Here is a 15,149-nt window from a genome sequence, read left to right on the forward strand (position 1 = left end):
TGTGGACATGGTGTCCTCCGGAACAATAAGGAAAATAACCATCCGGATTGTTATAGGCCCAAAGTTCAAAAGCCAGGATCTGTGATGGTATGGGGGTGTATTAGTGCCCAAGGCATGGGTAACTTACACATCTGTGAAGGCACCATTAATGCTGAAAGGTACATACAGGTTTGGGAGCAACATATGTTGTCATCCAAGCAGCGTTATCATGGACGCCCCTGCTTATTTCAGCAAAACAATGCCAAGCCACGTGTTACAACAGCGTGGCTTCGTAGTAAAAGAGTGCGGGTACTTTCCTGGCCCACCTGCAGTCTAGACCTGTCTCCCATGGAAAATGTGTGGCGCATTATGAAGCGTAAATTACAACAGCAGAGACCCCGGACTGCTGAACGACTGAAGCTCTACATAAAACAAGAATGGGAAAGCCACTTTCAAAGCTTCAACAATTAGTTTCTTCAGTTCCCAAACGTTTATTGAGTGTTGTTAAAAGAAAAGGTGATGTAACACAGTGGTGAACATGCCCTTTCCCAACTACTTTGTCACGTGTTGCAGCCATGAAATTCTAAGTTAATTATTATTTGCAGAAAAAAAAGTTTATGAGTTTGAACATCAAATATGTTGTCTTTGTAGCATATTCAACTGAATATGGGTTGAAAAGGATTTGCAAATCATTGTATTCTGTTTATATTTACATCTAACACAATTTCCCAACTCATATGGAAACAGGGTTTGGAGAATAGTAGATTTGTGGATAGATGATTAGGTTAATAACCTTAACCAAACAGAAGAAAGGAACACAATGTTTCATAAACATACATCATAATACATACTTTGCTTTCCATTGAATCAATTCAACCAAAATTAATTTCCACTGATAACCCTAGGTTTAAGAATAAACTCAAACATTTCCAATAATATGAATGAAATTAAATTTAAACAATCCATCCTAATTATAAGAATAAACTTAAAGGGGAACATTATCACCAGACCTATGTAAGCGTCAATATATACCTTGATGTTGCAGAAAAAAGACCATCTATTTTTTTAACCGATTTCCGAACTCTAAATGGGTGAATTTTGGCGAATTAAACGCCTTTCTGTTTATCGCTCTGGAGGCGATGACGTCAGAATGTGACGTCACCGAGGTAACACAGCCGCTATTTTCATTTTCAACACATTACAAACACCGGGTCTCAGCTCTGTTATTTTCCGTTTATTTTGACTATATTTTGGAACCTTGGAGACATCATGCCTCGACGGTGTGTTGTCGGAGGGTGTAACAACACTAACAGGGAGGGATTCAAGTTGCACCACTGGCCCGAAGATGCCAAAGTGTCTGCCGCCAGACCCCCATTGAATGTGCCAGAGTGTCTCCACATTTTACCGGCGATGCTAAGGCAGACATGGCACAGAGATGTATGGATAACCTGCAGATGCATTTGCAACGATAGTCAACGAAATCACAAAGGTGAGTTTTGTTGATGTTGACTGCCAGCTAATCGATGCCAACATGCTACGCTAATCGATGCTAACATGCTATATACCGGCGGTGCTAAAGCAGACATGGCACAGAGATGTATGGATAACCTGCAGATGCATTTGCAACTATATTACGTTTCCTTCCACCCACATTTAATGCGAAACAAACACTTACCAATCGACGGATTTAAGTTGCTCCAGTGTCAAAAGATGCGAAAGTCCTGATCGTTTGGTCCGCACATTTTACCGGCGATGCTAACGCAGCTATTCGGCCATGCTATGGCTATGAATAGCGTCAATAGCTTCAGTTTCTTCTTCAATATTTTCATACTCCAACCATCTGTTTCAATACATGCGTAATCTGTTGAATCGCTTAAGTCGCTGAAATCCGAGTTTGAATCCGAGCTAATGTCGCTATATCTTGCTGTGGTATTCCCATTGTTTGTTTACATTGGCAGCACTGTGTGACGTCACAGGGAAATGGATAGTGGTTTCGATGATAGCGAAAATAAGGCACTTTAAAGCTTTATTTAGGGATATTCCGAGACCGCTAAAATTTTGAAAAAAACTTTTAAAAAAATACAACAAGCCATTGGGAACTGATTTTTATTGTTTTTAACCCTTTTGAAATTGTGATAATGTTCCCCTTTAAACATCACTGATAACTTTTTAAATTGACTTCCAGTCAACTTAAACAATTTTGTACACATCAGTGAAATTATCTCCTTTAAACATTTTCCCCAATGAAATTATTGTCTGGAAACATTAACCTCAGTCCAAACAAGCAAACAAACACTTATTTCCTTTGCTTTTCTCACCAGTTGCGTCTTCCGAGTCCACACAGGATCTGTCTTCCTTCCTCTTAGCAGCATGTGTCAAAAAGGTGACTGACTGAAACTCAAACATTTTGAGCAGGTGAGCAGGTGAACAGGTGAACTCAATCAAGCCAATCTGTTCAGCCCTCATCTCTCACTGTTGCCCCCTTCAGGCCTGGAGTGTGCTCTACAACTCAGTTTGTGCTGACTTGACAGATACTTGACATTAGTTTTGGATGATACCACACATTTAGTGAAGTGAACTATATTTATATAGCGCTTTTCTCTAGTGACTCAAAGCGCTTTACATAGTGAAACCCAATATCTAAGTTACATTTAAACCAGGGTGGGTGGCACTGGGAGCAGGTGGGTAAAGTCTCTTGCCCAAGGACACAACGGGAGTGACAAGGATGGCGGAAGCGGGAATCGAACCTGCAACCCTCAAGTTGCTGGCACGGCCGCTCTACCAAGCGAGCTATGCTTGGTATGTATGCGATACCAAGTAGTTACAGGATCAGACACTTGGTCATATTCAAAGTCCTCATATGTCCAGGGAAGTACTTACTGACTTTATAAACATAATATGAATTCAACCTTCCTCTTGTGTTAGCTTTCTGTTACCATCTCTTATGTTAACGGGTCGGTTTTGACCCATGTCTTAAATCAGCTGTAGAATACACTAAAAACAATGATCTATCATCCAATTTGTTTCTCATGTCTTGGTTACCTCGTTAGGCTTCCTTATCCTTGAAAATATTGGTTTTAATATTTTTGGTCTGGGCCATTGAGCCTTTTTTTGTCAGTATACCCCTCGATTTCAATTTTTAAAAATGGCAAAACGAACCTCAAGAGAATCATATACATAAAAAAAAGGTTGTTCTGTTACCTAACTATTACTAAGGGGTACTAGAACACATCTCTTAAATAAATGTGTTTTATTTATTTTTTCATTTTAAGAATTTTAACTATAGTAACATCTATGGTGTTACGGGTCAATTTCGACCCATATATATTTACTTCAAGAAAAAGGCTAAAAAGTATTTTTTTCAGCAACAGAAATCCAACATCAAACAAACAACAACCAATCAAGCAAATGAAACCAAGAGAAATAGATTACTAGTTCCAAAACTAATAAAAAACAAAATCAGAGTGGCAAAAAGTGACACTTTTAGTGTCCGTCTTTTGTTTGTTTTTGTACAGGATAACAAGGTAAAATGAGAATCCACTAAAGCTCACATGATTGGGAGAGGAGCTGGCTGTCAGTGTGTTCAGTTTTGGCTCTTATCATTGCTTTATCATCTTATTTTTATAACTGGGTCGAAACCGACCCTAACAACACCAAGGGCATAATTTCTACCAGAGCATTTTATAATTTTGTGAAAAAAATTAAAATGTTTTATTTTGTTGACAAAGAGGTTCCTGACAAAGTCAAAAAGCTTTGATGCAAAAAAATAAATGTATGTGATGTTTTTATGCATTTAAAAACTAAAACGGGCCGGTGCCGACCCTAACACAAGACGAAGGTTAAGAAAAACTGTGATGAGGTGGCTACTTGTCCAGGGTGTACGCCGCCTTCCGCCCGATTGATTGAAGCTGAGATAGGCACCAGCGCCCTCCGTGTTCCGAAAAGGGATTGATGAATCTAAAAAAAAAAAATTTCTAATTTGTGACAATAAAAAATATCAATGTAATCATGGTAGTATCGACTAGATACGTTCTTGTACTTGGTATCATTACAGTGGATGTCAAGTGTAGATCCACCCATGGCGTTTGTTTACATTGTGACGCCGGTGAGCTATTGTATCCTCCTACGCTGTGTAGTGAAGCATGTTTAGCTATTCCTCGTCCTCCAGTGATAATGCTACCTGTAAGGAACTTACTTGATTTGTCGCCATGGAGACCAGGATTAGTGATTTAGAAGTAACTAAAGCAGCTTTTCCTGAGGGTGTTTCAGTGTTATAACTTCACCTTTTTCTTGACTTTTTACACCAAAATGCGTCCATTCTCCCTTTTCTGTCTACACACTGTGTCTGCTTGTAAGTACTCTGTGTGTGTGTGCTGCCCAACATGCTCCTCTGCTACTAAAACCTGCAATGAAAAGAAAAAACTGAGTATGGTACCGATTTTGCTTCATTAGTATGGCGATACTATACTAGTACCCGTATACCGTACAACTCTACCTGATGTAGATGCTGCTCGAGTGCTTGTTTGCCCGCCAAATGTTTGGCCTACAGCCAGGCGTGTAGTCTCATGCGACAAAAGGTAATGAAATAAGTCAGTCTGGTTTGTGTTATTTTATTTCCTCTGCATTTGTCTTGTTTTTTTTTCAGTGTGTTTAGTGTTTCCAGTTTTTAGTTCCTGTCAGCGCTCTTATTTTGTCCGTTTCTTGTTTTTTCCCCTGTGCGCTGTTTTCCCCTCAGATGCGGCTGATTGGCACCTGGCCACACCTGGTGTCAATCAGCCCGCTTCTATTTGAGTCTGTTTTGTCCTCCAGTCAGTTGCTGGATTATTGTCGTAGCCACAAGTCGCTCTTGTCGTTGCTACCTGTCGTATCTTGTCTTGTCTATGCAGCGTTGCGGTAAGCTAGGTTTGATTGCGGTTTTTAGCTTACTGCCTTTTGTTCCCTGCTTCCAAGTTTGTTTTTATATTACATGTATGACTTCTGTTTCCTGCTCGATTCTTGCTAGCTTCCATGCTAAGTTCCTTTTTTGTTTTCTAGCTCCCATGCTAGCTCCCTTAGTTTGTTATCCCCCTTGTGTGCGCTTATTGTTTGTAGCCTTTGTTTGGTTTTTGTCTTAGTGTTTTAAATCAAATCATTTTTTCCTGCAAAATGCCTCCCTCCTTCTCTGCATCTTGGGGTTCGACTCAAAGTAACTCTGACATTTACGTCTGTCAGGCTTTCCCCTGACAGTTTGTTTGTGTTTTAGTTTTTTTTCCTCTGCATTTGTCTTTGCTTCCTCTGTTTAGTATTTCCTGTTTTTAGTTCCTGTCAGCGCTCTTATTTTGTTGGTTTCCTGTGTTTCTCCCTGAGCGCTTTTTTTCCCTCAGCTGTGGCTGATTGGTACCTGGCCACACCTGTTGTCAATCAGCCCGCTTCTATTTGAGTCTGTTTTTGTCCTCTAGTCAGTGCTGGATTATTCTGTCAAAGTTTGTAATTGTCGAACCCCAAGATGCAGAGACGGAGGCAGGCATTGAACAAGAAAAAAATGATTTAATAAAAATACAAAGACAAAAGCAAGCAAAGTGTTCGAACAAAAAGCGCGCACGTGGGCGGATAACAAACTAAGGGGTCTTTAGCATGGAAGCTAGCAAGAAACAAACTGCGCTGCTGATCCGCCTCCGCTTGGGGTGGTTTCTTGCTGGCTTCGCTGTGAACGGGACTCTCACTGCTGTGTTGGATCCGCTTTGGACTTGACTCTCACTGCTGTGTTGGATCCATTATGGATTGAACTTTCACAGTATCATGTTAGACCCGCTCGACATCCATTGCTTTCGTCCTCTCCAAGGTTCTCATACTCATCATTGTCACCGACGTCCCACTGGGTGTGAGTTTTCCTTGCCCTTATGTGGGCCCACCGAGGATGTCGTAGTGGTTTGTGTTGTGGTTTGTGCAGCCCTTTGAGACACTAGTGATTTAGGGCTATATAAGTAAACATTGATTGATTGATTGATTGATTGATTGATTGATTGATTGATTGATTGATTGATTGATTGATTGATTGATTGATTGATTGAGAAAAACTGGAAACAGCTAATGGCTGACAAGAACAGCTTACCGCTACGACGACAAGGACAAAATGTTGCGCGACAGGTAGCAGCTGTAACGATGCCAGACACGACAGGTAGCAAAGACACAAGAGCGAAATGTGGTATGACAATACAACAATCCAGCACTGACTGGAGGACAAAAACAGACTTAAATAGAAGCGGGCTGATTGACACCAGGTGTTGCCAGGTGCCAATCAGCCACAGCTGAGGGGGGAAAAAGCGCTCAGGGAGAAACGCAGGAAACCGACAAAACAAGAGCGCTGACAGGAACTAAAAACAGGAAATACTAAACACAGGAAATACTAGCTTACCGCTACGACGACAAGGACAAAATGTTGCACGACAGGTAGCAGCTGTAACGATGCCAGACACGACAGGTAGCAAAGACACAAGAGCGAAATGTGGCATGACAATACAATAATCCAGCACTGACTGGAGGACAAAAACAGACTCAAATAGAAGTGGGCTGATTGACACCAGGTGTTGCCAGGTGCCAATCAGCCACAGCTGAGGGGGGAAAAAGCGCTCAGGGAGAAACGCAGGAAACCGACAAAACAAGAGCGCTGACAGGAACTAAAAACAGGAAATACTAAACACAGGAAATACTAGCTTACCGCTACGACGACAAGGACAAAATGTTGCACGACAGGTAGCAGCTGTAACGATGCCAGACACGACAGGTAGCAAAGACACAAGAGCGAAATGTGGAATGACAATACAATAATCCAGCACTGACTGGAGGACAAAAACAGACTTAAATAGAAGCGGGCTGATTGACACCAGGTGTGGCCAGGTGCCAATCAGCCACAGCTGAGGGGGAAAAAAGTGCTCAGGGAAAACAGGAAACAGACAAAGTAAGAGCGCTGACAGGAACTAAAAACAGGAAATACTAAACACAGGAAATACTAGCTTACCGCTACGACGACAAGGACAAAATGTTGCACGACAGGTAGCAGCTGTAACGATGCCAGACACGACAGGTAGCAAAGACACAAGAGCGAAATGTGGCATGACAATACAACAATCCAGCACTGACTGGAGGACAAAAACAGACTTAAATAGAAGTGGGCTGATTGACACCAAGTGTGGCCAGGTGCCAATCAGCCACAGCTGAGGGGGAAAAAAGCGCTCACGGAAAAACACAGGAAACCGACAAAACAAGAGCGCTGACAGGAACTAAAAACAGGAAATACTAGCTTACTGCTACGACGACAAGGACAAAATGTTGCACGACAGGTAGCAGCTGTAACGATGCCAGACATGACAGGTAGCAAAGACACAAGAGCGAAATGTGGCATGACAATACAATAATCCAGCACTGACTGGAGGACAAAAACAGACTCAAATAGAAGTGGGCTGATTGACACCAGGTGTGGCCAGGTGCTAATCAGCCACAGCTGAGGGGGAAAAAAGCGCTCAGGGAGTAACACAGGAAACCGACAAAATAAGAGCGCTGACAGGAACTAAAAACAGGAAATACTAAACACTGGAAATACTAGCTTACCGCTACGACGACAGGGACAAAATGTTGCACGACAGGTAGCAGCTGTAACGATGCCAGACACGACAGGTAGCAAAGACACAAGAGCGAAATGTGGCATGACAATACAATAATCCAGCACTGACTGGAGGACAAAAACAGACTCAAATAGAAGTGGGCTGATTGACACCAGGTGTTGCCAGGTGCCAATCAGCCACAGCTGAGGGGGGAAAAAAGCGCTCAGGGAGAAACGCAGGAAACCGACAAAACAAGAGCGCTGACAGGAACTAAAAACAGGAAATACTAAACACAGGAAATACTAGCTTACCGCTACGACGACAAGGACAAAATGTTGCACGACAGGTAGCAGCTGTAACGATGCCAGACACGACAGGTAGCAAAGACACAAGAGCGAAATGTGGCATGACAATACAATAATCCAGCACTGACTGGAGGACAAAAACAGACTTAAATAGAAGCGGGCTGATTGACACCAGGTGTGGCCAGGTGCCAATCAGCCACAGCTGAGGGGGGAAAAAGCGCTCAGGGAGAAACACAGGAAACCGACAAAATAAGAGCGCTGACAGGAACTAAAAACAGGAAATACTAAACATAGGAAATACTAGCTTACCGCTACGACGACAAGGACAAAATGTTGCACGACAGGTAGCAGCTGTAACGATGCCAGACACGGCAGGTTGCAAAGACACAAGAGCGAAATGTGGCATGACAATACAACAATCCAGCACTGACTGGAGGACAAAAACAGACTTAAATAGAAGCGGGCTGATTGACACCAGGTGTGGCCAGGTGCCAATCAGCCACAGCTGAGGGGGGGAAAGCGCTCAGGGAGAAACACAGGAAACCGACAAAACAAGAGCACTGACAGGAACTAAAAACAGGAAATGCTAGCTTACCGCTACGACGACAAGGACAAAATGTTGCACGACAGGTAGTAGCTGTAACGACGCCAGACACGACAGGTAGCAAAGACACAAGAGCGAAATGTGGCATGACAATACAATAATCCAGCACTGACTGGAGGACAAAAACAGACATAAATAGAAGCGGGCTGATTGAGACCAGGTGTGGCCAGGTGCCAATCAGCCACAGCTGAGGGGAAAAAAGCGCTCAGGGAAAACAGGAAACCGACAAAATAAGAGCGCTGACAGCAACTAAAAACAGGAAATACTAAACACAGAGGAAACAAAGACAATAGATAGATAACACAAATCTGGTATCCTCCTCCTATGTGATGAAAACAACAACACTTTATTTATTTATTGCTCATTTTCCATTTAAATTCCCGACCACAACATGTTGCCAACATCTTCACACCTTGGCCACCTGCAGCCTGATTGCTGCAAGAAGTCGGCTTTTGAAATATTTATCCCGTCCAATAATTTATGAGCGGTAGGAATGAAACAACTGTTGCGTGGAGGAGCGGAGGCCGGATGGCGCCGGCGTGCGTCCTGACTTGGCGGGAATGCGGCCGATTAGTAGCGGACTATTCCCAGGATTTAGACGCTGAGAAAACGCCAGAAGGAAAGTCAAGCCCGGCTCTTAGTCACAGTTGGATTAGTCACTCATTAATAGTCCTCCTCTCTATTTCTCCCCGTCAAAATAAAAGCCTGCCTTGGCGCCATGTTACTCCACTCTCCAGGTTTTATTCAAATGAATCGCCGCCCATTCCTGCCCTGCCTCTCGCAAGATGACTTGGCGCTGGAGGCGGAGCAATGTTTACGGATGGGGGGGTGGGGGTAATATACATGTCTGCCCCTCCCCCGCCGCTCTCTGACCCCATGGATTAACGATCCTCCTGATGGATGGAATCTTTCATTCCACCGCGGCGACGGAGGCGGGCTCGGACTCGGGGGCAAGTGTTGCTCTAATTCAGGGGTCGCCCGTAAGGACCAGATGAGTCGCCCGCTGGCCTGTTCTAAAAAATAGCTCAAATAGCAGCACTTACCAGTGAGCTGCCTCTATTTTTTAATTTTGTTTTATTTACTAGCAAGCTGGTTGGCCCTGCGATGATGAGGTAGCGACTTGTCCAGGGTGTACCCCGCCTTCCGCCCGATTGTAGCTGAGATAGGCGCCAGCGCCCCCCGCAACCCCAAAAGGGAATAAGCGGTAGAAAAATGGATGGATGGATAGGAAGCTGGTCTCGCTTTGCTGGACATTTTTAATTCTAAGAGGGACAAAACTCCAATAGAATTTGATGAAAATCCAAGAAAATATTTTAAAGACTTGTTGAAATAAAATTTGTTTATTTTTTTACTTTGCTGCTTATAACTTTCAGAAAGACAATTTTCGAGAAAAAATACAACCTTAAAAATGATTTTAGGATTTTTAAAAGGGGAACATGATCACAATTTCAAAAGGGTTAAAAACAATAAAAATCAGTTCCCAGTGGCTTGTTTTATTTTTTGATGTTTTTTTCAAAAAGATGTTATTACTTGTATGCACGGCACAATGCAGATGAAAGAACGGCACCGGCGCTTTTCAAAGGCGGTATGGTACCGATTTCAAGTGATTAGCACCGTGATACTTTATTAGTACCGGCTGATACTGATAAAGCATGTTTCCTGGGGTCACCCGCGCCCCCGCCCCCCCCCCTTGGGGGACCTGCCCCACTTTTTAAGAGCAAACTAAAAACTAAAGAAAGACTGTGCACAGAAAGGTCAGATAATGTTGTTTTTAAGTGGCTTACCTACAGTATTTCTTCCTGAGAAGCAGCATTTCCTGCATTGCACACTTGTTTGTTTTGTCGGAAAATATGAAATAAAAAAACGTCTATGTCCACTTTCAGAGAACGTTGGTTCTCAGGAGAATATCAAGTCGTTTTTTTTTGTCAAAGTAACATAAATGTTTTTGCCCTCAGGGTCCTTACTTTATTGCTGAGTAAAACACTTCTGTCATGACAACAACACAGCCTGTTGCCTTTAAGGGTATCAAACCCGCGCACAATTTAGAGCAGGGGTCGCCAAACTTTTTGAAAGCAAGAGCTACTGCTTGGGTACTGATTAATGCGAAGGGCTACCAGTTTGATACACACTTAAATAAATGGCCAGAAATAGCCAATTTGCTCAATTTACCTTTAATAAATAAATCTATAGTTATGAAAAAATTGGGTATTTCCGTCGTACATTTTTTTTCCTTTTACGGAAGTTATTTTGTAGAGAAAAAATGATGAAAAAAACACTTAATTGAATGGCTTAAAAGAGGAGAAAACAGGAAAAAAAAATGAAAATTACATTTTGAAACATAGTTTATCTTCAATTTCGACCTTTTTAAAATTCAAAATTCAACCAAAAAAAAAAGAAGAGAAAAACTAGCTAATTCGAATCTTTTTGAAAAAAATCAAAAAAATAATTTATGGAACATCATTAGTAATTTTTCCTGATTAAAATTAATTTTGGAATTTTGATGACATGTTTTAAATAGGTTAAAATCCAATTCTGCACTTTGTTAGAATATATAACAAATTGGACCAAGCTATATTTCTAACAAAGACAAATTATCATTTCTTCTAGATTTTCCAGAACAAAAATATTAAAATTAATTCAAAGACTCTGAAATAAGATTTAAATTTGATTCTAAAGATTTTTTTAGATGTGCTAGAATAATTAATTTTAATCATAATAAGTTTGAAGAAATATTTCACAAATATTCTTCGTCGAAAAAACAGAAGCTAAAATGAAGAATTAAATGAAAATGTATTTATTATTCTTTACAATAAAAAAAAAATACTTGAACATTGATTAAAATTGTCAGGAAAGAAGAAGAAAGAATTTTAAAAGGTAAAAAGTGTTTTTAAAGGGGAACATTATCACCAGACCTATGTAAGCGTCAATATATACCTTGATGTTGCAGAAAAAAGACCTTTTTTTTTTTTTTACCGATTTCCGAACTCTAAATGGATGAATTTTGGCGAGTTAAACGCCTTTCTGTTTATCTGTCTTTTAGCGATGACGTCAGAATGTGACGTCGCCGAGGTAACACAGCCGCCATTTTCATTTTCCCATTACAAACACCGGGTCTCAGCTCTGTTATTTTCCATTTTTTCGACTATTTTTTGGAACCTTGGAGACATCATGCCTCGTGGGTGTGTTGTCGGAGGGTGTAACAACACTAACAGGGAGGGATTCAAGTTGCACCACTGGCAAGAAATCTGCCGCCAGACTCCCATTGAATGTACCAGAGTGTCTCCACATTTGACCGGCGATGCTAAGACAGACATGGCACAGAGATGTATGGATAACCTGCAGATGCATTTGCAACGATAAAGTCAACGAAATCACAAAGGTGAGTTTTGTTGATGTTGACTTATGTGCTAATCAGACATATTTGGTCACGGCATGACTGCCAGCTAATCGATGCTAACATGCTACGCTAATTGATGCTAACATGCTATTTACGCCAGCTGTATGTACATTTGAAACTAGATACCCACATTTAATGCGAAACAAACACTTACCAATTGACAAATTTAAGTTGCTCCAGTGTCACAAGATGCGAAAGTCCTGATCGTTTGGTCCGCACATTTTACCGGCGATGCTAATAAGGCAGCCATGCCATGGGCCACTTCATTAGGTACACCCATGCGATGGCCGAATAGCGTCAATAGCTATTCGCTTAATAGCTTCAATTTCTTCTTCAATTTCGTTTTCGCTATCTGCCTCCATACTCCGACCATCTGTTTCAATACATGCGTAATCTGTTGAATCGCTTAAGACGCTGAAATCCGAGTCTGAATCCGAGCTAATGTCGCTATATCTTGCTGTGGTAACCGCCATGTTGTTTGTATTGGCAGCCATGTATGACGTCACAGGGAAATGGATAGTGGTTTCGAAGATAGCGAAAATAAGGCACTTTAAAGCTTTTCTTAGGGATATCCAGGCATTGTTTTAAGGTGGTGTAAAAATGTGTTGTCAGGCATTGTTTTAAGGTGGTGTAAAGAAGTGTTGATGTCAGGCGTTGTTTTAAGGTGGTGTAAAGATGTGTTATCAGGCATTGTTTTAAGGTGGTGTAAAGAAGTGTTGATGTCAGGCGTTATTTTAAGGTGGTGTAAAGATATATTGTCAGGCATTGTTTTAAGGTGGTGTAAAGAAGTGTTGATGTCAGGCGTTGTTTTAAGGTGGTGTAAAGATGTATTGTCAGGCATTGTTTTAAGGTGGTGTTAAGATGTGTTGATGTCAAGCATTGTTTTAAGGTGGTGTAAATATGTGTTGATGTCAGGCTTTGTTTTAAGGTGGTGTAAATAAGTGTTGATGTCAGGCGTTGTTTTAAGGTGGTGTAGAGATGTGTTGTCAGGCATTGTTTTAAGGTGGTGTAAAGAGGTGTTGATATCAGGCGTTGTTTTAAGGTGAGGTAAAGATGTATTGTCAGGCATTGTTTTAAGATGGTGTAAAGATATGTTGATGTCCGGCGTTGCTTTAAGGGGGTGTAAAGAAGTGTTGATGTCAGGCATTGTTTTAAGGTGGTGTAAAAAGGTGTTGATGTCAGGCGTTGTTTTAAGGTGGTGTAAAGACGCGTTGATATCAGGCGTTGTTTTAAGGTGGTGTAAAGATGTGTTGATGTCGGGCGTTGTTTTAAGGTGGTGTAAAGATGTATTGTCAGGCATTGTTTTAAGGTGGTGTAAAGATGTGTTGATGTCAGGCGTTGTTTTAAGGTGGTGTAAAGAAGTGTTGATGTCAGGCATTGTTTTAAGGTGGTGTAAAAAGGTGTTGATGTCAGGCGTTGTTTTAAGGTGGTGTAAAGATGTGTTGATATCAGGCGTTGTTTTAAGGTGGTGTAAAGATGTGTTGATGTCAGGCGTTGTTTTAAGGTGGTGTAAAGATGTATTGTCGGGCATTGTTTTAAGGTGGTGTAAAGAAGTGTTGATGTCAGGCGTTGTTTTAAGGTGGTGTAAAGATGTATTGTCAGGCATTGTTTTAAGGTGGTGTAAAGAGGGGTTGATGTCAGGCGTTGTTTTAAGGTGGTGTAAAGATGTATTGTCAGGCATTGTTTTAAGGTGGTGTAAAGAGGTGTTGATGTCAGGCGTTGTTTTAAGGTGGTGTAAAGATGTATTGCCAGGCATTGTTTTAAGGTGGTGTAAAGATGTATTGTCAGGCATTGTTTTAAGGTGGTGTTAAGATGTGTTGTTGTCAAGCATTGTTTTAAGGTGGTGTAAAGAAGTGTTGATATCAGGCGTTTTTTTAAGGAGGTGTAAAGATGTGTAGATGTCAGGCATTGTTTTTGAGGTGGTGTAAATATGTGTTGATGTCTGGCATTGTTTTGAGGTGGTGTAAAGATGTGTTGATGTGAGGTGGTGTAAAGAAGTGTTGATGTGAGGCGTTGTTTTAAGGTGGTGTAAAGATGTGTTGATGTGAGGTGGTGTAAAGAAGTGTTGATGTGAGGTGGTGTAAAGATGTGTTGATGTGAGGTGGTGTAAAGAGGTCTTGATGTGAGGTGGTGTAAAGAGGTGCTGATGTGAGGTGGTGTAAAGAGGTGTTGATATGAGGTGGTGTAAAGAAGTGTTGATGTGAGGTGGTGTAAAGAAGTGTTGATGTGAGGTGGTGTAAAGAGGTGTTAATGTGAGGTGGTGTAAAGAGGTGTTGATGTGAAGTGGTGTAAAGAGGTGTTGATGTGAGGTGGTGTAAGGAGATGTTGATGTGAGGTGGTGTAAAGAGGTGCTGATGTGAGATGGTGTAAAGAGGTGCTGATGTGAGGTGGTGTAAAGAGGTGTTAATGTGAGGTGGTGTAAAGAGGTGTTGATGTGAGGTGGTGTAAAGAGGTGTTGATGTGAGGTGGTGTAAGGAGATGTTGATGTGAGGTGGTGTAAAGAGGTGCTGATGTGAGATGGTGTAAAGAGGTGCTGATGTGAGGTGGTGTAAAGAGGTGCTGATGTGAGGTTGTGTAAGGAGGTGCTGATGTGAGGTGGTGTAAAGTGGTGCTGATGTGAGGTGGTGTAAAGAGATGTTGATGTGAGGTGGTGTAAAGAGGTGTTGATGTGAGGTGGTGTAAAGATGTGCTGATGTGAGGTGGTGTAAGGAGGTACTGCTGTGAGGTGGTGTAAGGAGGTACTGCTGTGAGGTGGTGTAAAGAGGTGCTGATGTGAGGTGGTGTAAGGAGGTGCTGATGTGAGGTGGTGTAAAGAGGTGCTGATGTGAGGTGGTGTAAGGAGGTGCTGATGTGAGGTGGTGTAAAGAGGTGCTGATGTGAGGTGGTGTAAAGAGGTGCTGATGTGAGGTGGTGTAAGGAGGTGCTGATGTGAGGTGGTGTAAGGAGGTGCTGATGTGAGGTGGTGTAAAGAGGTGCTGATGTGAGGTGGTGTAAGGAGGTGCTGATGTGAGGTGGTGTAAAGAGGTGCTGATGTGAGGTGGTGTAAGGAGGTGCTGATGTGAGGTGGTGTAAAGAGGTGCTGATGTGAGGTGGTGTAAAGAGGTGCTGATGTGAGGTGGTGTAAGGAGGTGCTGATGTGAGGTGGTGTAAGGAGGTGCTGATGTGAGGTGGTGTAAAGAGGTGCTGATGTGAGGTGGTGTAAGGAGGTGCTGATGTGAGGTGGTGTAAGGAGGTGCTGATGTGAGGTGGTGTAAAGAGGTGCTGATGTGAGGTGGTGTAAGGAG

This window comes from Nerophis ophidion, linkage group LG09, assembly GCF_033978795.1.
Source record: "Nerophis ophidion isolate RoL-2023_Sa linkage group LG09, RoL_Noph_v1.0, whole genome shotgun sequence".
In the NCBI taxonomy this organism is placed as follows: Eukaryota; Metazoa; Chordata; class Actinopteri; order Syngnathiformes; family Syngnathidae; genus Nerophis; species Nerophis ophidion.